The 26,896-nt window shown below is 42.4% G+C and overlaps 1 pseudogene; it reads left to right on the top strand.

The window, feature by feature from the left end:
• The first annotated feature begins 4,323 nt into the window (after positions 1–4,323).
• Positions 4,324–6,104, top strand: LOC143012773 (general transcription factor II-I repeat domain-containing protein 2-like; annotated as a pseudogene).
• The last annotated feature ends 20,792 nt before the right edge of the window (positions 6,105–26,896 follow it).

Below are 26,896 nucleotides of genomic sequence, written 5' to 3'. Positions count from 1 at the left end.
AGTTGGGATACAGCCACGGACAAGTTTGTTTTTTAACCCCCAACCAAACCATAACCCTAAGGTCACAAGTTGCCGTCCGTGTCTGCATCCCATAGTCAAGATCAGGGTTGCTAGGAACTGGTAGTGGTTACAAATTCAGTATACTGGTCTGGTTAGGTTTTTGTCAAAATATCTGACCCAACTCTACCACATACCTTGTCCATGGCTGCCATAATGAGGCTGATAATGTGTCCTGCTGTTCCCCCCTTCTTTCTGAACACCCCCATGAGCTTGTCTGTGTAGTTATCCAGCTGGGACAGGAATGTGCACAGCAGAGGCACGGTAGTGATGCGGGTGAACTCTGCATTCACCTGAAACACATTGTTATAACATTTTGTATTGCTATCAAACACTCCATGCATCACTCACAAATCGAACCCATGCGAAACCCATGATCTCATCATTTCAAATAATAAATTCCATTTTGCACGAAATCACTGGACACACTAGGATTTTGGCTCCCGTCACTTACACTGAAAGCACATTTGAAGGGGATCTTTTGGTGGTCTATTAAAGCAAAAAAAAAGCTCTTTCAGTGTTCATACAGGCACCTAACTGTTTAATATTTGGAACATTTGCAAACCTACCCTTTAATCAGTGGTCTCTGCAACTCCACTGCTTGATACACAGGACTGTGTTTTATTCTATCCAAAAAAAACTATCTTTGGAAGAATGTTAAAGAAACTGCAATAATTTTAACAGTTTTTGAATTCATTCTCCTGTTCATACTGATTACATTTACAATGTTTACTTTCGACTTGTTTTAAGACAGACCTGAAAAATTGTTTTCATTCTTAGAAACTAACTTTGGTAAATATCCTTTTTCTAGAACAAGCTCAACATTTTTTCTCTTAACAACCCAACAGAATAACTTATACACACTCATCCTGACAAAGCAAATAATAATGATTCATTACCACAAACGTGTGGCCTACTGCAGTACTTTTGAGTGAGGACAAAACAGTTTTGTGTGAAAACTTCTGTATAAATTGTTATTTTAGTTCAAATCTGCAAATCTAATTTTGACAAGCTCAGAGCAGACAAAGCCTTGGGGACCCCCTGTGATTTTGCTGCCCCCCTTCGGTTCAGGGCAACTGCAAAAAAGCCTTGCGTCAGTAACCCATTTAAGTTTGTTTTTTTTCATTTGGCACGCAGGTGGAGGAATGCAGTGTTTGCATGAATGTGTTCTGGAGTGTTTTTTGAGCTTCAATCACTGACATTTTCAACAAGTTATTCTTTGATACATATACAACTATAACAACTTAAAATATAAACCAAAAATCAATAATGCATTACCTCTCTCGCAGAAAAAAGAGCTGGCCATCTGTCTCGGAATTGTGCTACAAAGGGCATGTCCTTAACGACTTCCTGTCTTCTATAGGCAAAGGTTCTTTGCATTTTATTTTTTATCAGCTGAGGTTTCTTCTTGTTCACTTCCAACAAGAGGGCTTTCCTTTCTTCCTCGAGGCTTTCTTTAGTTTCGCCTGATGGATAATCAGGGCAGTAGTTGACTTCAGCTTTCCGCGACTTCTTCACCTGGTTTGGACTTTGGCTGGTGTCACCACGCTTTCCTTTCATAGAATTTATGTTCAACTCTGGGCAGCCAATGTTCCTCAGTCTTGTGCGGTAGTTGGCCATTTTGTGTTTCAAACTTATTCTCCACCCGTAGTACCCAGGGACTGATCCTTGCTCCTTTAAACAAGGATACTTTGTTATTAGCGCCTGAGCAACATCGTCAAACTCTGCACTTGAAGGATAGATTTTGTATTTGTCATTTCTGATGCCAAGCCCTCGAGAATATCTGACTAAAGTTTGAAACTTGGATTGACAAGAGTGTCATTGTTGTAAGCATCATTGGCTTTCTCTAGCTGGATCTGTACCTCCTAGCTGAACTGGGGTATTTTGAAAGTTTTGGGCCATGGCTGTGATCTAAGGGATGATGATCCGGGGGATGTAGAGGATGTGGAGGAAAGTATGTCGGTATCTGCTGTTGAGGAAAATGAAGAAGGATCATCTAGTCGTGTAGCAGTTTGAAGAGGGCAGGTTCCTGAACCACTAGGCAAGTAAATGACTTTAACAGTGCCTTTATCTTTGATTTCACTAGTAGATGTCAAGTTCAGGAAGTCATCAAATTCAAAGTCTTTGTACTGCAACCTGAAATCTCCTGACAAGCCAAAGTGTCTTTGAATTTCTGCTTTGAGTTCATCCACAGAATCCGGTATTCCGCAGGGCAGACTCAATTTCCATGCATCGTCTATTCCAAGTATGACCCTCAGGGTTTCAGCCATCTTCTATTTCATCTGAGAAGAAAAACATGACAAATTACTTGACACTTACAGGGCTCTAGTGATTAATGTTGAGATTATAATAACCAAGTACTTGCTTCGATGCATCACACTGTACAATGTACAAGGATTAAAGAAAGAAAATTTCTGAGCCTGAAATTATATGTATGAAAACTGCTTTGTGCCTGAAATCAGGTATGGTGCCTGAGTACGTGAAGCCCTGACTGTAAAATAGGCAAATACTGTACAAAGGTTTGTCCTAAAATGTATCATTGATTTCTGTTTGTGCTTTGTTATGTCCCTGTCTCGTCTCATTGGTTTGAGTGAGTCCTAAAAAATACAATAAGTATTTTCTTTCAATTCCAAGTACAGGTTCATTTAGTTTTCCAATTATGAATGTCAGTATTGTAACACATTATTTAAATTTAACAGATTACCTGTCACATGCACAAATCTTTTCAAGGTCACCATTCGCATGGATCCAACTTTGTAGTCAGCCAAGGGGTACTGGTCAGCAAGCTCCTTCACATTAACCAATGCCAGCTCTCTTGTTGCAATGCAATTCATAGGCTCTGTAGTGCTCTCTATACCAAGAAGATAGATTTCTGATGATTAGACTCAAATCATCTTTTACAATAAACAGTTGAATTATTTCAGAGAATTCTGGGAGACCCCCACATGATCCATGCACAACTATCATGCTTTTTTTGTAGGTTTACAGCAGTGACTTCAGGGTACTTCTGAGTAAGGGTATTCACAACATCCTCATTCAGGACATCAATCGGGACTTTTGAGATATTTGCAACCTCCAAGGATAATGTTTCACAATCAGGTATGAGCATATTATAGCCCACCATCAACTGATGTTTGGTAGCCAATGGCAGAGTTATGTTCCTAAAGTTATTTGTATGCCTAACCACCTGCTTAAAAAAGCTGTGCTTGGCCTCCGAGCGCATTGTCCACAGTGTCACAAGGGGACCAAAACATTTTATGAGCTTTGGATAATGTTCCAGAAAATGATGTTTTGGCAACAACTTTTTATCAGGAAATAGTTTTTGATATCGCTGTCGGTGCTCTGAGATTTTGCACTCCAAATATGCAATTGACTCTGCAGTATGAATGGGGGCAACAACCAATTCCACAATATCCTTTAAATCCAAAATAACATGCCATGCAGATTCATCACTGGGAACAAGTCTTCCAACTATCAAAGAAAGTAGTCGAAGGAGACACCAATTTTCGTGGGCGTCGCCACCTATTGTCTTTTTCCCTTTGCAAATTTTGTGATAACAAATGAGGGCGGTTAGTTTTATCCCCCCACGTATATGGAAATGAATGAATGAGACTGTTGAGGTGATCCAGAGTGCCAATGCAATCGGCCCTATGCCCTCAAAAAGATTGTGAACGATATCTGGGGGGGTAACTACTCGTAACATCAAAATGAGACAACCTGTCAGTCAAAACACAAACTTTTTTTACACCAAAGCAGCTGACACCTTCTTTCTGAGCTGTTGTGATGTGCAGCTGATGGCCTTCTTTGGTTCTGGCTTCAAATGTGCCCAATTTTACTTCCTGCGTCTGAATGAGGCAACTCTGAGCTGTACAAAATTTGCAAAAATAGATCCCTTAGAAACTTTCTACAAACCTAGCTAGACCATGAGCCCCAAGATTATCAGCTATCACGCACTGTACTGTACCCTTTATGAATGTGCCCGGCTGTGGAATGAATAACCCTTGTTGCTCTAAAGCACATATGTCAAACTAAAGGCCCGCGGGCCAGATCCGGCCCGCAAATGAATTATCTATGGCCCCCGGGATGATTTTTAATTACTATTAGAACCGGCCCGCGGCTGCCCGCGGATGTTTTGCACGCACCAGCGTAACACTACATTCCCCACAATGCACCGCGAGCGAAAGCCCGCGAACACACTGCAGCATTATTCAGCGCTTCATCATTCATCAGCAATCAAAACAGTTGCAGGTACCCCTCTCCACAAAAATGGCTAAACAAAAGGTGGACGCTGAGAACAGGGGGTTTCAAGAAAGGTGGGAGGCAGAATACATGTTCACGGAGGTAAAAGGCAAACCCGTGTGTCTTCTGTGTGGAGAAAGTGTCGCTGTAATGAAAGAATATAATCTAAGAAGGCACTATGAAACGTCTCAGAAACACAAAGACAAAGACAAATACAAGAATATGGACACAGAACAAAAACTACAGAAGGTAGAAGAATTAAAAAGAGGTCTCAAGTCCCGGCAGGCTCTGTTCACAACAGCCAAATCACAAAGCGAGGCTGCGGTCAAGGCCAGTTTTATTGTGGCAGAAGACGTCGCAAAATCAGCCCGGCCATTTACCGAGGGAGAGTTTATTAAAAACTGTATGCTTAAAGTTTGTGACGCCGTGTGCCCGGACAAAAAGGCAACTATTTTTAAACGTGAGCCTGAGCAGAAACACCATTGCTGAACGTGTAGACCAGCTTTCCGCCAATCTAAAACAACAGCTTGTGGGAAAGGGAAAAGATTTCATCGCATATTCCCTTGCTGTGGATGAGAGCACAGACACATCTGACATTGCCCAGCTGTCGATTTTCATCCGCGGCGTGGACTCCAGCCTGTGCATAACTGAAGAGTTTTTGGGATTACGTCCAATGCATGGCGCAACTACAGGACAAGATCTGTATGAAGAGGTATCCAGATGTGTAAATGAAATGGGGCTGCGTTGGGATAAACTTGTGGGACTGACTACAGACGGAGCACCCGCGATGTGCGGGCACAAGAGTGGATTGGTGGCAAGGATCCGTGAGAGGATGCGGGAGGAAAACGTCACCGGTGAGCTGACAGCTTATCACTGCATAATACACCAGGAGTCGTTGTGTGGCAAAGCATTGAAAATGGAAGATGTAATGAGCACCATAACACGAGCAGTTAACTTCATTAGAGCCAGAGGTTTAAATCACCGCCAGTTCAAGGCATTTCTGGGCGAGTTAAATACAGAGTATGGTGACTTGCCTTATCACACAGAGGTGCGATGGCTAAGCCAGGGAAAGGTGCTGAAAAGGTGTTTCGAGCTGCGTGAGGAGATCTGTCAGTTCATGGAAAGCAAAGGGAAAGACACTACAGCGCTCCGAGATGAGAAGTTCCAGTGTGAAGTGGCGTTTCTGTGCGACATCACGAGCCATCTTAATGTAATGAACCTGCAGCTGCAGGGACGGGGGCGCATCATCTCTGACAGTGAGGGCGTTTAAACTCAAGCTGAGTCTGCGGGAGACGCAGATGCGGAAAGAAAACTTAGCGTACTTGCCGCCGACTTCCGACGCCGATTTGCTGACTTTGAAGCCCAAAAAAGCAGGTTTGAACTGCTCAGCAATCTTTTTGCAGTTGACATGGAAAGCGCACCACCAAACCTACAAATGGAGTTGATTGAGCTCCAGTGTGATGACGCACTGAAGGAAAAATATGAGAGAGTGGGCGCTGCTGAGTTTGCATGTTTCATCCCCGACACAATGCCCCAGCTGCGCATCCAAGCGGCTCAGACGCTCTCTATGTTTGGCAGCACATACCTGTGTGAACAACTGTTCTCTTTGATGAAGCTTAACAAAACATCACATAGGAGCCGGCTTACTGATGAACACCTTCATTCAATCCTGAGGATTTCCTCAACTCAGAGCCTGACCCCAAACATTGATGAAATTGTACAAAAGATGAAACACCACCAAGTTTCAGGCTCAGCCTCAGACAAGTGAGCATCACAGAGCGTTAACGTATTTTCAGTTTTTAATTCAGTTAAATGTTTACATTTGTTACCATTTTCTCATTTTACTATTTGAAAGCAGTGATTGGTGAGGATCATAGAGCAGTAAAATAATGCATTTTGGGTTCATAATGCATGCAATTTCATTTCTGCATTTATCTTATCTTGTTATCTTGTTAAGGAACATATTTTGTTTTTGAAGGAAATTTACTTGGTTGCTGTTTGCCTGTTGAAAAATGTTTCTGTTGAAATTACTGACGGAGCCATAAGAAAATATTGCTTGATTCATTAAATGATTCAATAATATACACTGTGTGAGGTCTTGGTTCAATAGGCTATGTGCAATCATTTCAATATGTTTTAATAAACATTGAACCAGTCTGGCCCTCGACGTGTAGTTTTATGGCCCTCTGTGTATTTTACTTTGACACCCCTGGGCTAGAAGACAGAATAATTAAAAAATTTGCATCTGTTATTTTGAAATTGGAAATTTTGTCACATGTTCCAAGCTCAGCAATTGATGAGTTTTTAGAAGAACTGCACTTTATTTTCACCTCTGCTGTGGTCCCCATATCAAACAGTACAGCAATTGATGTTTTCAAAAAGCACGACATTCATATTAATAAGTTAGTAATTGATGAGCTGGCCCTTGCTATATCTACCCATAATCCTTTGGTAAAAGCTATAGCTAAAGACGGTCCGATAGCTTCAGCTTTTAAGGGTAAACAATACTACAAGGAGCATTTTAAGGTAGTTGAACCTGTTGAATATGTACTTGAGGCAAGGTCCAACAAAAGCTACCAATATGTTCCTTTACTGAAGTCTCTACAACAACTGCTTGGACGTAATGATGTTGTTGATAGGGTTGTTGATACACCTACCACCTGTTCTCTAAGTCGTCCGAAGTATATATCTTTTCAGGATGGTAAACATTATAAGAACAACCCGTTCTTTTCAGCTGGAGAATTAAGGATTTCCCTGTGCTTATATATCGACGACTTTGAGGTGTGCAATCCCTTGGGGACGTCTCGGAAGAAGCACAAACTCTGTGCTGTTTACTGGATATTAGGTAATTTACCTCCCGGTAGTAGCTCAACTCTCTCTTCTATTTACCTAGCATTGTTGTGCAAAAGTGAGTATGTTAAAGAGTATGGTTACAGGAAAATATTTGAGCCTCTCTTGCATGATATTGTGACTTTAGAGCACTCCCAAGATGGGAGTGTAAGACTCAAATCACATGCCCTACCCCCTCATCCAATGCAACTTCATGCCCCAAAAGAGCCGCATTTTCTACCTTCTGTGCGGACCGCATCTGGCCAGATCCATCTCTCTACAAGGCCTCGGCGCAGCCAAAGAAAAGCCAAGCCCATCCACAACCCACTGGCCATACGTTTGAGCTACAACGCCTCAGCAGGTCCTCTGATCGAACACCATCACTGCACTTTCAAACTACTTTACACACCCAGGGCCCATCACCAAACTCAGGATCCCACTCAGGAAGACACTCTCACGGTGATACAACTGGAGCCCCTCCTGGAGAACCAGCCACTGCTCAGCTCTACAACATTCTGCAGAGGCAAAACGACATCACTGCATCACTGATAAAGCAACAGGACAAATCATCTTTGCCACGAAAGGAAATGAAGTTATGACCCGATGCAATACAGATCATTTATTAGTTTTGATACATCATAAACAGCATTTGAACATAAAGTAGAAAGCAAAATTGAGGACGCAAAAGATAAATTGTACTATCTGGAGCAATATACATCCGGTTAGACAAGAGAGCTGGTTAAAACATTGTCTCTTCTTGAATGCAGAATTAGGCTTTGCAAGAGCCAAAGAATTGCTCCATGAGCACTTTGGAAAGGAGTATCAAATCTCAAATGCATACATTAATTAGGCATTGTCATGGCCACACCACCATGCTTCAATGTGGGGATGGTGTGTTTGTGGAGATGTGCAGTGTTTACGTGTTGGCCAAACAGAGCGAATTTGATGACCCAAAAGCATTTTTTTGGCTCATCAGATCAAATAACCTTCCTCAAAATTGACCTTGGAGTCCCCTACATGCCTTTGGGCGAACTCCAGTTTTCAACCGTGGCTTTCTCTTTGCCGCTCTCCCATACAGCTTTGACTAGTGAAGAACTCGGGCAACAGTTGTATGCACAGTCTCTCCAATCTCAGCCACTGAAGGTTTTAACTCCTTCAGAGAGGTCGTAGGTGTCTTGGTGGTCTCCCTCACCAGTCTCCCTCTTGCCCAGTCACTCAGTTTGTGAGGATGGCCATACTCCTTCCATTTCTTGATGATGGATTCAATTGAACTCCGGGGGATGCGCAGTGAGTTGGAATTGGTTTTGTAGCCATCCCCTGACTTATTCTTTTCAAATATCTTTTCTCTGAGTTGCTTGGAGTGTTCTTTTGTCTTCATTGTGTAATTCTAGCAGGAATACTTCTGAACCAGTGACTGGACCTCCCAGACACAGGTGTCGTTATACTACAATCACTTGAGACACATTAACTGCACTCAATGGAATTGAGATGGGGTGACTAGGTGCAGTTTGAAGGTGTTTAGAAGAACAATATACAATAGTATAATTCTATATATGGTCCTTCTGGCACTGGAATATGGCTAATATTCCTTTTCTTGCATTATTTTGGGCACAAATTTCCCATTGTCCTAGCACATCATCCACCATTGTCTGCAAAAATGGCGACCAATATCCCTGTTGTTTAATTTTTCTCACCACTTCCCCCCTTGCACAGTCTATCTACACTGTGCAAATCAGAAATCAACATGGTTAGCAATGCCACAGCTGCAACTATCAATTTAATAAGAAAATAAACTAAATAATAAACTTTCATTATGCATCAACCCCACCAACGTACAGAGCATGTAACACATGTACGCCCACACAGGCACTCTGGAGCTTTTAACCTTCAGATGCGTAAACAACTCAATAATACAAATAGTAAAAATAAAACTGAATTTTATCTACCTTTGTTGAACACACTTATTGTAAGTCACTTTGGATAAAAGCGTCTGCTAAATGATCGTAATGAAATGTAATGTAATGTAAAACAGTAAACTAGCAGCGCCCTAAAAGTACCTCTCAAGTCTTTTGATTCCAAATTAAGATTTACCCGCAAAGTCATGTATGTTATAGATTCAGGAACATTGTATCACTCTGAAAATGAAAGGATGGGGGTCAATATTTATGGCTGCTCCCTGTTTTCCTATTATTATGTATTAGATTAAATTTAAAATGTTCCCATTTCTGTAGAATTTTAGTCATTTGTTCAGTTATATCCCCCAGCCAATAAACATTTGTTCTTTTTTATGTTACGCTCATTTGAAGATTGATTCCAGAATTGTCATTGTGGTGAACACCAGCTCTTTACTTTTAATTTACATAATCCATCTCTCCCTAACAAATTTCCGTGAATTTTAGAACAGTTTGTCTTCCATTAGTCTTCGTTGGGGTGGCTGATCACCAGAACCCCGTGCGGTCCAATTGGGAGCTGGCCACGGGTTTGATGGGCAACTTTGGCGATTGTGTCTGGGCTGCCCTCATCCCCAGCAAAAGGAGGTCCTTTTCTTGGAGGTCGTCCCCCCTTGCCTCCTCTGCGGTGCGATGCAGGTGGTCTCCTCATCTTTGGAGCCTGTTGTTGTATTCGTTGCTATTGGGAATAGACATTGATGATGGGAGGGGGTTGGACAGGAGATGGAGCAGAGGTTTGAGTGACAGGTGTCTCTTCACCTGACTGATTGTTCAGAACTGGGGCTTGAAACTTTTTCTTATATTTGTTAGTCAGTTCACTAAGTTGTAGCTGAGCAACTTTCCTTTGAATGTCTTTCTCCAGCGCCCTCATTCTCTACTCGTCCTTTCTGTATTTTTCTATGGCACGTACCACATGGTCACAGAATTCTCTGTGCGACTTTGATGTCAGTCCCACAACGTCCTCCAATCTGCTTTTTACTGGGCTTGGCATGGCCTCTATCACTGATGTTCTGAACAGTGTGCTTAGTAGAGGGCTTCTCTCAGCTTCCTCCTCAGTTTCCTGCCTCCATCTTTTCAGTTGACGACTGATGTAGGCAGCTGGATTCTCTGTATCAGTAAGAAGCTCACCCTTCAGTGCCTTGGGGTCAATCTTGACCGGATATTCTTTCCTCAGGGCCCCCCATAAGCCAGCTCGATATGGATTGAATTCAGTTCCATCGGCTAGTGGATCAACCATCCAGTGTGCGCCACTCATGCGCAAGACATTTTCCATCGTTGGCACCCCCATGGTTCGGGCCCACAGTGCCTTAATGTCGCCAAGAGCCAATATTTTGCCCACTGTTTCTTCCTTGAATGCTTTTATCCATTTGCTGGCCCCCTCATGGACGTTAGGAAGTCGAGCAATCAGACCCTCAAGGTCGAGTGTTTGCCATGTGCCCCCTTTATCAATATTGGATATTGCCCAGGGTCATATCTGTCTGGAGGCCTTATTGCAGGTCTGTATCTAAGGTCATAATCTTTCTCCTTGCTTTTGGTCGCTGTTGGCTTCCTGCCGCGAATGTAAGATTTCCTGCCACAATATCTCTGTTCTACTTCCCGAGGTCCTTCAGTGTAATTTGCTCGAGCTTCACATACTTTGCCCTGCTCTCTCATATTGTGTGCCCTCTCTTCTCCCTTAACTTATCTCTTTTCCCTTTTTCCTGTTCTGCCTCTACTTCTATCTCGTGATACTTAGTATGTTCCAGGTTTTCTTCACCTAGTTGGTCAAACTTCAACCAATATGCCTCTGCATCTTTCTCTCAATCTAAGACTTTTGGTTTGTCCTTTACAACTTCCTTGTTCCTTTCTCTGCTGTAAACCTTTGGAGTCGAATCTTTATATTGGCCATGAGATACTCTGTAAGGATCAAATTCAATGTCTCCTGAAATTTGAACGACCCCTGCCAGATTTTGGATATATTCCTGTCTGTTTCCTCTCCGCTCGCACCTTTTTAACTCTTAAATTCTCTCGGATTTCTCTCAACCTGTTCCTGTTATTTGTGCCTTCATCTTTGAACAGTTTAATCATCTCTTCCTCTTTCTCTCTTTTCTGTTGTCTTTTCTTGCATAAGTTTTTAGTTCGCTTCTCCCATTTTTCAGATGTTTTCTCTGTCTTTTTTGCTCAGGGGATATTAAATTCCCAAGAGGGTTACCGGTTTTCCGTCCATTTCTGCTGTGTGTATCAAGAATTTGAATATTGTCTTTTGATGTTTTTATACCTGGATAGTCTCAATTGCGTAGTTTTAGAATGGCAATAATTGCAATTTGGTCTTATTAACTAAGTTAAGCAACATCCTTGTTTCAAGCACAAGTTATAGTTGTTATATGTCCTACGTCACCTCTTCTTAAGCACTTATTTTGAATTCAGCAACTGGTAATACATTTAAATCAAACAATGCAACAATATATGCCAATACTGTATTGCAGCTCTCAGTTCATGTACAGAAAATGTGGTGTAAGCCAAATAATATTAAGTGGTCAGACCTGACTCCAGAGAGTCTCAGATGGGGAGGAGGGAAGTCAGCCTCTCTCCTTTCTTCCTGTTTAGCAGGCCCGAGTGTGTGAGGTCTAGGCACGCCCACTCGGTGGTATACGCCCCTCCTATGCTTCAGTAGGGCACAGGACAGCGCTGCATACACATCTGTCTCAACACACTGGGTGAATATAGCAATACAGCACAGAATATAGCAACAGTTAAGTTTCAGCTATTTTTCAACACCGTAATAGCAGTGCTCCCGCAGCACACAACAAAACAACACTGCAACAGGTTTTTAACCGATTATATTGCCAGAAGGAACATTCAACCATCAATTTTGACCACTACTTTATGTACAAGTTTTTAGTAGTTGTACTTCTACAATTTTCAGCTTCAAATTTCAGAGTTTTTGTACTTCGTATTTGCAATGGAGCCCAAACTGGACACACACACGGCTCCCTTTTGTCACACAGACAGGAAACACATCCTTCCTCACGGCACACATGCATTCAAACCTGTCAGCGCTGACTGCACTTGTGCACAAACACACACACCCACACACACTGCTATTGTCAATTTAAATATTGAGGGGACAGCAATTGTAACGATTAACAACAGCTTATATGGCAGTTCTAAGATTTCTAAGATTTCTGTTCTTTTGAATTCACCTATCTCTCTATTTGTCCAAATTATTTATTAGTTTACTCTGATCTATATATCTCTGATCTATGTTTCTCTGAATGTATAACTTTAGTTAGGTCTTATTGAGAAGTGGGCAAGGTGTGATTGTCCTGGTGTGTGTCTCTCTGTTTCTCGGAATCTCGGGAGACAACACCCAAGCTCAAGTACTTTAAGGGGACCTCTTATGCATTATCTGTTATCTCCTCTTATTGACCCCTAATTCTTCAACTTTTAACTTTTAACATCAACTTTTAGATTTTTGAAAATTACTTTAGTGCATTTAAAAAGTCAATTTCAATTATGCAGAAATACAGCAAATTACCACTTCTAAAATGTTCCAATTCCTGAAGTTTTAATTCTGTAAGTACACTTATATGTTTTACTTCTGTTGAATTCTCTTTTGATTGATTTTACCTACAGAACTTCTCCTCAACTTCCTCTCCTCCAGTTATATTGTTGTTATATATTTAATACTGCTATAGATTAATCGGACCCGCTTATGTGGAAGACAGACCTGCTGCCAAGAAACATCCCAAACCATGATGCTGACACACCACCATGCTGCAATGTGGGGATAGTGTGTTTGTGGAGATGTGCAGTGTTAAAGTGTTGGCCAAACAGAGCGAATAATCTGATGACCCAAAAGCTACATTTTTGTCTCATCAGATCAAATAACCTTCCTCCAAATTGACCTTGGAGTCTCCCACATGCCTTTGGACGAACTCCAGTTCGAGATTTTTCAACAGTGGCTTTCTCTTTGCCACTCTCCCATACAGCTTTGACTAGTGAAGAACTCGGGCAACAGTTGTATGCACAGTCTCTCCAATCTCAGCCACTGAAGGTTTTAACTCCTTCAGAGTGGTCGTAGGTGTCTTGGTGGTCTCCCTCTTGCTCAGTCACTCAGTTTGTGAGGATGGCCATACTCCAAGTACAAGCCAATTAGTACATGCACCTTTGGCTGCAATCACAGCACTGAGTCTGTGTGGAGATGTCTCTATCAGTGTAGCACCCTCATGGTTTTGCATAGGCAAGATGTGGTTAAAACAGGGTTTTATTCTTTGACAACCCATGAAAACTGGGCAAAAAACGAAATACAATAAAATAAATATTAAACATATAATTTACATACGATTAACAAAATAGTACAGACAAAATCAGACAAACCTCAAGAGCTGCCATCCACGAGAGGCTAAATGTTCTCCCAAGCACTAAACAGCCGTCTCTCTTCCTCTATCTTCTCTCTCCTTTGGTGTCTCTAGCATATTTATTATTTTGTCTTTCTTAACATGCGGAGACGAGCCGAAAACGGCAACCGCAATAACGTGTCGAAGCTGTGTGCGTCAGTAATTAGGGTCAGGAGGAACCCAAAACATCCAAAACATTAATTCCGCCCACCTTACCACCAGACGGCGCATGCGTGCAAAAGATGAACAACGGGTTCAAAAAACTTAAACATGAACAACCGTTACACTCCCACCAATCACTTGTGATTTTAAGAACAAATTATGCTTATGAACAAATTAACAGTTTATGAATTAATCTTTTATGTACTGAACGATTTATGACTTCTAAAGAACTTATTAATACTTTAGGCAGTGAGGTTAGAGGTCTTCAGTCCGCTTCCAAAAGGATGACTGTTTTATGAATGGGTCTCTCCAGATGGACCGGTTTGCAAATGCGTTTTCCTCTTTCATCAAGAGTTCGATCACTCATCAGTAGTTTTACTTTCCTCACCCTTCCATCCTTTCCAGGATACACTTCAATAATCTTTGCCAACCTCCACAGGTTCCTAGGATTTATCTCATCCTTCAGAAGGACAATATCATTGATCTTGGCATTTCTGTGTTCTTTCGTCCACTTCTTTCTGCCTTGTAGATTCAACAAATACTCCTTTTTCCACCGTGTCCAGAATGTCTTAGCAAGGACTTGAACACGACGCCACCTTTTGTGGAGATAAAGATCTTCCTTAACAAACTTTCCTGGAGGTGGGGAGATGATTGTGGACTTCATGGTCAGTATGTGGTTAGGTGTTAAAGGTTCTGGGCTTGATGGATCACAGAGTTGGTCTGTAGTCAGTGGTCTGCTGTTTATCACTGCCATGACTTCGTACAAAAATGTCCTTAGAGAGGAACTGTCAAGTTGTTTGGCTGATTGTTCCAGGATTGACGTTAGTACACTTCTTATGGCTTCTTATTTATCGTTCCCAAACACCACCCATATGACTTGACGCTGGGGTGTTGAGAAACTCAATATCCAGTTCTCCTAGTTTCCCTTGATCCATTTCCTTGAGCGCTTCTACGAACTAATTTCTGGCGCCAACGAAGTTCGTGCCTTGATCGCATCTTATCTGGCGAATGGTCCCCCTGATGGCAATGAATGCACGTAGGGCGTTGATAAAAGCATCTGTAGTGAGATCATCACGCATCTCAATGTGTACTGCTCTGGAACACATGCAAGTGATCAACAAGCCATAGCGCTTTAACTCCTTTCTTCCTTCCTTGACATAAAAGGGGCCGAAGCAGTCCATTCCGCAGTAGGTGAATGGTGGAGTGGCTTCCATCCGTTCTTCCCGGAGGTCCGCCATCCTTTGCTGCTTGGTACATCTTCTGAACTTTCGGCACTTTATACATTTGTGGATGTGAGACGAAACAACCTTGCTGCATCCGAGAACCCAATATCCGTTAGCACGAAGCTCATTCATGGTGATTCCTCGTCCTTGATGGTATACCTTCTCATGATAATGCTTGACCAGTAATGACGATACATGGCTATCTCTTGGCAAGATCACAGGATACTTGACATTGGAATGCAGAGCAGCATGTGTTAAACGTCCACCAACTTGAAGAATGCCTTGGTTGTCCAGGAATGGACAGAACTTGTTCAACTTGCTGACCATGTCTTTGGATTGCACTGCCTTACGATGTTGAAGGGCTTTTATATCTTGCGCGAAGGCCTTTTCTTGAACAATTTTGATGATCGTTGATTCTGCTTCCTTTCGCTCTTGTAGAGTGCTTGTGTCACTGGATCTTTGCTTGTGATCTTTTGCTCCTTTCGCCAAGCGCTGTTAGATGTTGTCTCACTTGTTGTTGGCATAACATTGTTGTCGTCTTGTATCCTATCTGGTTTTCTTTGCTTTGTTTTGTCATTACTCTGTGGTTTATGGTTTTTGTCTTAGTTCTCTCTTTTTTAGCTCGGTTGTCATGGAGACACATTGGATACTTCTTTTCACATGTGTCACAGGTTTCTCTGCTTTCACAATCCTTTGAGCGATGACCAGATTTGAGACAACCAAAGCATAATTTCTTGTCTTGTACAAACTTTAGTCTCTCACCAATGCTCTCGTTCATAAACTTCCAACATTTCAGTAGACTATGTCCCACCTTCTCACAGTAGACACAACTCGCATTTGTCCTTTCATTTGATTTAGTTATCAGGACCTTTGCACTGTGGCTCCAATACCTTGGTGTCTTTGACTTTTCGCCTTCACTTGGTTTTAGAGCATGGAGAGATGTTATGGGATTACATGCAATTTTAGCTTCATGTGAGATAAACTCTACAAATTGGCAGAAACTTGGAAAGGTGTGGCTCGTTTCTTGCACTTCTGTAACCTTTCTGTTCCACCTTGATGTGAGCCAGTCTGGAAGTTTCGCAAGCATCTTTTGGTTTTCATTACAATCATCGAGCACCTGGAGACTTTTATTCTGTGACATGGCTGCTTTACAGCTACGAAGGAAGTCAGCAAACTCTTGGAGTTCCACGCTGCCTTTGGAGCTTATCTTAGGCCATTTATCTAGTTTGTCTCTGAAAGCTTTGGCTATGAGGAAGGGATTGCCATACCTCTCCTCAAGAACTGTCCATGCTGCATTGTAGGCTGACTCAGTGCCGAGTAGAAAGTAGCTTTCTATTGCCTTTCTTGCAGCTCCATTTACATACTTTCGCAGATAGTATGTTTTCTCCTCGGCTGGTATGTTTTTCTTGTCGATCAGAGTGTGAAAGGAAATCTTCCAATCGCTGTATCAGAGTGTGTCGCCACTGAATACGGTTGGTTCTGGAACAGGCAGACGACTTGCACTGAGAGTCTCTGCAAATGCCTTGACCAAATCGGTTGTGTTAACTTCCCGTAGAGGTGTCACATTTTGTGGTGAGGAACCTTGTTTGATGGGTGTGTCATTCTTTTCAGACTTAACTTCCATTTCTTCTTCAGAGCTGTGATGAAGTAGGTCATGAATTTCTTCATCTGAACATTCACTTTGTTCATATACTCGCTGTCGTGCTTTAGCTGCATTTAGCCTTTTGATTGTTTCGAGTCGCTCTACTTCTCTGCGCTTTGCTTCTAGCTCTCTTTGTCTTTGTGCAATTTGTACTTCTTGTCTTTCGATTTCCTTTATGTGATTTTCTTGTTCAAGTAGTACTTGCAAAGTAGCTTCATTAGCAGCAACTTCCGTAGCCACATCTATTCTTTTAGCAGAGTACATGCTGGAGTGTCTACTAGAATGTCCAGAAGAGACCTTTGAATGAGAAGAGAGCTTAGTGTGGTGTGACTTAATACTCATCTTATCTGAGGCAGATGACTTAAACACAGACCGTGTTTCTTCATCCTCTTGAATTTCCGCCTTTTTTGGTGTTAGACAGTTTCCTGCGGCTTCAATGATTTTCCTTGTTACTGCTTCACACATGTCCATTCTACGTCTTGTGTCATTGTCTGGAGATTCAATGCGTCTAAACTCAACATAGGTTGCATTCACATTCCTTGCGGCATTTGTTACCTCAGTGACATGATTTTGCAGCACGTCCTTCGAGCACTGAGCACCTATAGCCTTTTTAGCATCTTTGGTGACATCCTTCCACTTCTCATCGCTCACGCTGAAACGACGTGCATTCTTCCTTACTTGCTCATCGTGCAGCTCTTGGCCCTTTTCCATTAACCTACTCTTTGGCTTTTTTGTGGCTCTTGTGAAGCAGTGGAGATGTTATCTCCTGTGTCTTCAGCTTCTTGTGGTTGCTCATCTGAACTGAGTTGTTCATCCACATCAGAATCTTCAATGATTACTGCATTATCCTCAAAATCTGCCATATTTTTTTTTAGTTATCCTATTTTAATTAAGTGTCGGATTTTATGTGGTAACTTGTAACATATATTAGACAGTAATCTTCTTTTAAGTTACTGTTGTAACTTAAACTTATAGCACTGTAACTTCACTTATAGTTATAGGACATTCTTCAAATGTAACTTAAAGGTTTTTAACTTAAATCACTGTTGCAAAGTTTTGAATAATCATCGTATGTCTTAATAACCCAGAAATATAATATCACTGAGAATCAAGAAATATGTCCAAGTGCAGGTTCCTTAGCACATACATAAATGTCCAAACTCTGTAAATATCAATTCACGTTCAACAGGACAAATGCTGATATGGAAAATTATTTCAGTCCTCTCTTCAAAAACAAACAAAAGATATCTTATTTCAAGTGAAAGTTCCTTTCAACTTGCAACTTGGGCCGTGGCATATGGAGGCACTCGCTCGTCCCTGGCACGTCTGGCATGTCCCTGGCACGTCACTGGCACGTCTCATCTCCCACGCGGTGCAGAAGAGTTTTCACTGTAGCACCCTCATGGATTTGCATAGGCACGATGTGGTTAAAACAGGGTTTTATTCTTTGACAACCCGTGAAAACTGGGCACAAAACAAGATACAATAAAATAAATATTAAACATATAATTTACATACGATTAACAAAATAGTACAGACAAAATCAGACAAACCTCGTGAGCTGCCATCCACGAGAGGCTAAATGTTCTCCCAAGCACTAAACAGCCGTCTCTCTTCCTCTATCTTCTCTCTCCTTTGGTGTCCCTAGCATATTTATTATTTTGTCTTTCATGCGGAGACGAGCCCAAAACGGCAACCGCAATAACGTGTCGAAGCTGTGTGCGTCACTAATTAGGGTCGGGAGGAACCCAAAACATCCAAAACATTAATTCCGCCCACCTTACCACCAGACGGCGCTTGCGTGCAAAAGATGAACAACAGGTAAATAAAACTTAAAGATGAACGACCGTTACAATCAGGCTTGCACGTCTGGAGACTGCAATTTCTTTCCATTCTTCCTTGCAAAAAAGCACAAGCTCTGTAAGCTTGCTTTGGGATCGGGCGTGAACAGCTCTTCTCCGAGGTTGTAGCTCTCTTGCATACTGAGTCATAATGTCTTCCAGGATTTCACAAAATTTTGCTGCATTCATTTTCCCCTCCATCTTTACAAGCCTTCCAGGGCCTGCTGCAAAGAAGCATCCCACACCATGATGCTGCCACACCACCATGCTGCAATGTGGGGACAGTGTGTTTGTGGAGATGTGCAGTGTTTAAGTGTTTGCCAAACAGAGCGAATAATCTGATGACCCAAAAGCTACATTTTTGTCTCATCAGATCATATAACCTTCCTCTAAATTGACCTTGGAGTCTCCCACATGCCTTTGGGCGAACTCCAGTTCGAGATTTTTCAACAGTGGCTTTGTCTTTGCCACTCTCCCATACAGCTTTGACTAGTGAAGAACTCGGGCAACAGTTGTATGCACAGTCTCTCCAATCTCAGCCACTGAAGGTTTTGACTCCTTCAGAGAGGTCGTAGGTGTCTTGGTGGTCGCCCTCACCAGTCTCCCTCTTGCCCAGTCACTCAGTTTGTGAGGATGGCCATACTCCTTCCATTTCTTGATGATGGATTTAAATGAACTCGGGGGGGATGCGCAGTGAGTTGGAATTGGTTTTGTAGCCATCCCCTGACTTATTCTTTTCAAATATCTTTTCTCTGAGTTGCTTGGAGTGTTCTTTTGTCATCATTGTGTAATTCTAGCAGGAATACTTCTGAACCAGTGACTGGACCTCCCAGACACAGGTGTCGTTATACTACAATCACTTGAGACACATTAACTGCACTCAATGGAATTGAGATGGGGTGACTAGGTGCAGTTTGAAGGTGTTTAGAAGAGCCTTCATCAACAGTAACGTCCTGAAAGAAGAGGACAAGCTAACAATGATCCCTGATGCATAGCCATGTTTCAAGGATCTTCATAATGCCAGTGATTAATTCATAATTTTGGCTTATCCACTCAGCAAGCATTGTTGCAAGTTTTAACACTTACTTGCATTATAGGTGATGTGTGAGCTGAGGCTGATTCTGGGTGTGGCCAAGAGCAAATTTATACATGAAGTAAAGATGAGTTGGGAGGACAAGGTGCCGTTTTACAGTGTTTAGAAGAAAATTGTTGTGAAGCCACCCATGACCCTGGATGAAGTCATGTTGCTGTGTATCCAATACACTGCTTAGTGTTTCTTCAGACATGGGAATAGATTTGTGTATGTTGCCAATATGTAACACTGATTAAATTAACCCAAAATGATAATTCTCTCCATGGTGACAAAAGGACAAAGGGTGACATAAGGAATGTCTGTGACCTCAATGTGGCGTAGATGTCATGTTTAGGGTAGACAAACGTATTTCCATTGAGAGGATGTTAATAAGAGGGTTCCTTTATATTCTTTTTTTGTGTTATTTGGGTTTAATATTGTGTGTGATGTGTTTTGATCACTAGTCATTACTATGCAGCAATATCTGCAAACTTCCAGAAGGTCTCAGTAAGGCTACACCAGTGAATTAGATTTGATTCAACTTCATTGTCATTGAGCAGAGTACAGGTACAAGCCAATTAGTACATGCACCTTTTGGCTGCAATCACAGCACTGAGTCTGTGTGGAGAGGTCTCTATCAGGCTTGCACGTCTGGATACTGAAATATCTGTCCATTCTTCCTTACAAAAAAGCACAAGCTCTGTAAGCTTGCTTCGGAATCGCGCGTGAACAGCTCTTCTCCGAGGTTGTAGCTCTCTTGCATACTGAGTCATAATGGCCTCCAGGATTTCACAGAATGTTGCTGCATTCATTTTCCCCTCTATCTTTACACGCCTTCCAGGGCCTGCTGCCAAGAAGCATCCCACACCATGATGCTGCCACCACCATGCTGCAATGTGGGGATGGTGTGTTTGTGGAGATGTGCAGTGCTTACGTGTTGGCCTGACAGAGCGAATAATCTGATTAGATTAGATTAGATTCAACTTTATTGTCAGTGAGCAAGTACAGGTACAAGCCAATGAAATGCAGTAGCATCCAACCAGAAAGTGCAAAAGTGTACTATTATATATACAGAATACAGAATATATACAGAATATATACAGAATAAACTATATACATTATATATACTACATATACTAAGTATAAATATAAATTAATAAATATGTAAATAAATAGTGCAAGGAGTCTTAGTGCAAAACGGAAGTGAAATGGAAATGATCAGTGCAAACAGAAAGTTGTGCAAATTGCAGTGGAGTGCAAGATGATGCTAGAGGGAGGATGGAGTTGAGTGGGGGAATGGAGTAGAGTTCGGAAGGGTCACCGCCTCGTAGAAGAAACTCTTCCTGAGCCTGCTGGTGCGAGAGCGGAGGCTTCTGTAACGCCTGCCGGATGGGAGGAGGGTGAAAAGTTTATTGTTGGGGTGGGATGAGTCTTTTATAATGTTCCTGGTTTTGCCCAGACAGCGTCTACGGTAGATCTGTTGGATGCTGTCCAGTTGTGTACCGATGATCCTTTGGGCGGTTTTCACCACCCGCTGGAGTGCTTTTCCGGTCTGATGCGGAGCAGTTGCCATACCATACTGTGTTACCAGTTCGAGTCCCTGCCGAGGTGCCCCTGAGCAAGGCAACGAACCCTAAATTGCTCCCCCCTCTGCGAAGGGTGGTAATGTAATGTAAGTCGCTTTGGATAAAAGCGTCTGCCAAATGATTGTAATGTAATGTGATACAGTTAGTGAGAATGCTCTCAATGGTACAGCGGTAGAAGTTCACCAGGATCCTGGGACAAAGGTGAGCTTTCTTAAGGCTCCGAAGAAAGTAGAGGCGCTGTTGCGCCTTTTTAACCAGGGTGGAGGAGTTTATGGACCAGGTCAGATCATCGGAGATGTGGATGCCAAGGAACTTGAACTCGGGCACACGCTCCACTGCAGCTCTGTTGATGGAGATGGGGGTGTGTGCATGGCTCTCGGCCTGCCTGAAGTCCACGATGATCTCCTTGGTTTTCTTGGTGTTGAGTGCCAGGTTGTTGTCAGCACACCACGTGGTCAGGTGCCGTACTTCCTCCCTGTAGGTCGTCTCATCGTCACCTCTGATCAGGCCTATCACCGTGGTGTCATCTGCAAACTTAATTATGGAATTGGAACCATAGATGGGAGCGCAGTCATGGGTGAATAGGGAGTAAAGGAGAGGGCTCAGCACGCAACCTTGTGGCACACCGGTGTTCAGGGTGATAGTGGAGGAGGAGAGGTTGTCTATCTTAACAGACTGGGGTCTGTTAGATAGAAAGTCCAGAGTCCAATTGCAGAGGGATGAGTTGATACCAAGCTGGTTGAGCTTGGATATCAACTTGGAGGGGATCACAGTGTTGAATGCTGAGCTGAAGTCAATGAACAGCATTCTGGCATAACAGTCCGGGGTGTCCAAGTCTGTCAGTGTGGAGTGAAGTGCCGTGGAGATGGCGTCCTCAGTTGACCTATTGTGGCGGTAGGCAAACTGGTGAGGGTCCAAAGTAGCAGGCAGGCAGGATTTTAAGTGTGAGAGGACCAGCCTCTCAAAACACTTGGCGATGATGGGGGTGAGGGCAACAGGAGGGAAGTCATTCAGGGCCGTAGCGGTGGAGTGCTTCGGCACTGGCACGATGGTGGCGGTCTTGAAGGTAGTGGGAACAACTGCTTGGGCCAGGGACAGGTTGAAAATGTCTGCAAAGACCCCGGCCAGCTGCTCTGCACACGCTTTGAGCACGCGCCCAGGTATTCCATCGGGGCCAGCTGCCTTCCGGGCGTTCACCTTGCTCAGGATGGAACAGACCTCTGAGGTCGAGAGTGTGAGAGGCAGATCATTGAGAGGTAGATCTGCCTTGGACACCACCTCCCTGTTTTCCCGGTCAAAGCGAGCGTAGAAGTGGTTGAGCTCGTCAGGGAGGGAGGTGGAGCTGGTAGGTGGCACAGTGTTGGGTGGTTTGTAGCTGGTGAGTGTCTGTATGCCTTGCCACATACGCCGGGGGTCAGAGGAGTTGAAGTGCTCTTCAACCTTCAGTTTGTAGCCATGTTTGGCCTGTGAGATTCCCCTCCTCAGGTTGGCCCTAGCTGAGCTGTAGCTGAGCTGATGACCCAAAAGCAAAATTTTTGTCTCATCAGATCAAATAACCTTCCTCCAAATTGACCTTGGAGTCTCCCACATGCCTTTGGGCGAACTCCAGTTCGAGATTTTTCAACAGTGGCTTTCTCTTTGCCACTCTTCCATACAGCTTTGACTAGTGAAGAACTCGGGCAACAGTTGTATGCACAGTCTCTCCAATCTCAGCCACTGAAGGTTTTAACTCCTGCAGAGTAGGTGTCTTGGTGGTCTCCCTCACCAGTCTCCCTCTTTCCCAGTCACTCAGTTTGTGAGGATGGCCATACTCCATCCATTTCTTGATGATGGATTTAAATGAACTCGGGGGGGATGCGCAGTGAGTTGGAATTGGTTTTGTAGCCATCCCCTGACTTATTCTTTTTAAATATCTTTTCTCTGAGTTGCTTGGAGTGTTCTTTTGTCTTCATTGTGTAATTCTAGCAGGAATACTTCTGAACCAGTGACTGGACCTCCCAGACACAGGTGTCGTTGTACTACAATCACTTGAGACACATTAACTGCAGTCGATGGAATTGAGATGGGGTGACTAGGTGTAGTTTGAAGGTCTTTAGAAGAGCCTTCATCAACAGTAACGTCCTGAAAGAAGAGGACAAGCTAACAATGATCCCTGATGCATAGCCATGTTTCAAGGATCGTCATAATGCCAGTGATTAAATCATAATTTTGGCTTATCCACTCAGCAAGCATTGTTGCAAGTTTTAACACTTACTTGCATTGTAGGTGATTTGTAAGCTTAGGCCAATTCTGGGTGTGGCCAAGAGCAAATTTATACATGAAGTAAAGATGAGATGGGAGGACAAGGTGCCGTTTTACAGTGTTTAGAGGAAAGTGATGAAGCCACCCATGACCCTGGATGAAGTCATGTTGCTGTGTATCCAATACACTGCTTAGTGTTTCTTCAGACATGGGAATAGATTTGTGTATGTTGCCAATATGTAACACTGATTAAATTAACCCAAAATGATAATTCTCTCGATGGTGACAAAAGGACAAAGGGTGACATAAGGAATGTCTGTGACCTCAATGTGATGTAGATGTCATGTTTAGGGTAGACAAACGTATTTCCATTGAAAGGATTCTAATCATTGTCTTTATTTCCATTTTCTAAGAATTTGTGCCCTCTACAGGTCAAAAGGTTATTATATAATAGCTTGACCAGTAGGAGGAGTGGTTGACTGGGAGCGCACAGCATTTGACCCTGCTGGCTTGCTGTAGGCCAGGATTGACATAGGTACCCGCCTCTGATCATAAATCAAGTTTCAGCCTTTTATTGATTTATGTTATGTATGCAAACCCTATAAGACCTATTTATTAATAAACCATCATTATTATTTGATCTTTGCCTGGACCTCTTTGGATGTCCGTTTTTGCAATTCAGCAAGCGTCTAAGAACCCCCAGTCACCACCAACAATGTGACCAACAAAGGGACAGCTTTTTGGTATAAACGGTCACTATATTAGTCAAAAGCTGTGTGCTTATGGATTTTCAAAACTCCGTGGATCACGAGGATCGGAGCTCCAAGGCCACGCCAGGAAGAGGCCGCAAAGGAACAAAGGAACGCCAAGGCAAACAATTTCCACAGGTGCGGTAAGTCTCTCGTACTTTAAAAGTTTAAAAGTACATAGACAAAGAGCTAATGGAGCCGAAGATTGAACGATTTCGTTAGATTATATTTTCGTTTGAATTATGGAATGACTTTGAAACAAGTTTGATCAGATCCTAAGTTACCAGAAGAAAGTTAAGCGCCGCTTGTTAATTTATGAGCGCATTTCCTCGCTGAAGTAGCGTAATGTCAAACGGAACAGTTATATGCCTATACATTCATTGGAAAGGATATGATAAGATTTTTTGTAAAGATTTTTTCCTTTTTGTTAAACAATGGCTGATCAAACAAGTAGACCCGAAGACACAAATGTGCAATCCGAATTGGAGGAAATGGAAACAGTGGACGCTTTGCGTAATTCCAGAAAGATAAACCTCGGACGGCTTACACGCAAGATGAACGAATTGATGACCTTTCCGTCACCGCCTCGCTTCAAATTGATGAATTTGAAGCGAGGCATAGGGACTATCGGCACGTATTGTCGGAGAAGGAACGCGAATCTGCTGATGTATTGTGGTATCAACCTAAAATAAAGATTATTCAATCGTTCGTGTTAGAAGCGAGTGCCTGGCTATCAGAACACGAAAAGCACGACGATAGTGATGTGGAGATAAATCCAGAAGATAGTGCTTCCGCAACCCGAACAAGCAAAGCAGACGATGGAGCATCAAACGTCTCCTCCGTGTTGCGTTGCGCAGCAGCTGAGAAAGCCGCGCTACAAGTTAAATTGGCTGCTCTTAAAGAAAAGCATGCCATAGAGTGAGGAAGCAGAATTGGCTCAAAAACAAGAAACATTGAAAAAACAAAAGGAAACATTAGTTGTCCAAAGCGAATTGAATCCTGCTAACGCCAAACTTGATGTATTAGTAAGTGATAGAAGTAATGTCTCACAGAGTGATGGAATGGATGAGCAATTGCAGTGGGCAAAGGAGTTTATTGGAAAGAAACGTGATGAACCAAAATTGGAAAATGTGCACAGCAAAGGAATGCAAGATGGGAGTGTAAGACTTAAATCACATGCCCTACCCCCTCATCCAATGCAACTTCATGCCCCAAAAGAGCCGCATTTTCTACCTTCTGTGCGACCCGCATCTGGCCAGATCCATCTCTCTACAAGGCCTCTGCGCAGCCAAAGAAAAGCCAAGCCCATCCACAACCCACTGGCCATACGTATGAGCTACAACGCCTCAGCAGGTCCTCTGATCGAACACCATCACTGCACTTTCAAACTCCTTTACACACCCAGGGCCCATCACCAAACTCAGGATCCCACTCAGGAAGACACTCTCACGGTGATGCAACTGGAGCCTCTCCTGGAGAACCAGCCACTGCTCAGCTCTACAACATTCTGCAGAGGCAAAACGACATCACTGCATCACTGATAAAGCAACAGGACAAATCATCTTTGCCACAAAAGGAAATGAAGGTATTTAATAATGACCCAATGCAATACAGATCATTTATAAGTTCATTTGAACATATCGTAGAGAGCAAAATTGAGGACGCAAAAGATAAATTGTACTATCTGGAGCAATATACATCCTGTCGGTCCAGAGAGCTGGTTAAAACATGTCTCTTCTTGAATGCAGACTTAGGCTTTGCAAGAGCCAAAGAATTGCTCCATGAGCACTTTGGAAATGAGTATCAAATCTCGAATGCATACATTGATAAGGCATTGTCATGGCCCTCCATTTGATCCGAGGACTGACAAACATTGAAATCATACGCTCTGTACCTCAGAGGTTGCTCAAATGCCATGAATGAAATTGCCTACATGGATGAACTAGATCTGGCTTCTAACTTGAAATTACTAGTCGGAAAACTGCCCTACAAGTTGAGAGAAAGTGCACTCTAAAAACAAAAGCATTGGCTCAACAAAAAAAATTAACGCAACAGTTTGCATAAATCTTTTCGAGTTACGACAACTTCTAATGAAATTATGTTTAACCAACAAACTACATTGAGTTAGGGGAATTAGCATTTCCGCTACAATCAAACGTATTTTAATTACCGCTTACTTAATAATTGGTAGCATTAACACAAGTTTTTAAGTTGATTACTCAAAAAATGTTGTTGTATCAACTAGTTTTTCCAAACTGTAAGTTGTATCACAATAGTAACCAAAGTCCAATTTACAATACAAATATCTCACCTAACATAGACATAAAAGCAACATTGGATGATAGTAGTACAACATATTCCATCAACTGTATTAGCAGGTGTAGCCTAATGTCTGTGCATGGGTCCACTATTGGTCATATTACAATTGAGAATATGCCCAAATACATTGCTTTAGAAGAATTTATTTGTAAATGAAATTATAGTCACCTTGAAAATTTCCTTTGTAACTTATTTCTTCAGCTACAGGTCCTCTAACACACAGTCTTAACTGTCTGAATTTGTCCAGGCATGTTACGTGGGGGGGGGGGGGGGGACTTGAACTCAAGGTGGAGAAAAATTAAGTTACCAAGCGAATTTCATTAAGTTACTACAACTTGAATTATGTTTTGAATCAATTAACGCAGAAATTTAACTCTAAATTACACACAATATTAAGTTGATGTAATTACCAACATTATTATGTAAACACAACTCATCAAAATAATGTTTGCAACTTAAAAAATTGATCTAAATCAATAAATTAGAATTTTTATCTTGCAACCATGCATCTAATTAATTGGTGGTAAAAGGTCCCCTGAATTACTTTTTAGAGTGTGGAGAGTTCAAGTTTTAAATTTTTCAAGAAAATACAAACCGCAGAGCCACAT

This window comes from Genypterus blacodes, unplaced genomic scaffold, assembly GCF_046128005.1.
Source record: "Genypterus blacodes isolate CSIRO-AG114 ecotype Tasmania unplaced genomic scaffold, CSIRO-AGI_Gbla_v1 ptg000154l_1, whole genome shotgun sequence".
Classification (NCBI taxonomy): domain Eukaryota; kingdom Metazoa; phylum Chordata; class Actinopteri; order Ophidiiformes; family Ophidiidae; genus Genypterus; species Genypterus blacodes.
The sequence above is the reverse complement of the archived record's forward strand: the minus strand, read 5'-3'. Positions and strand labels throughout refer to the sequence as shown.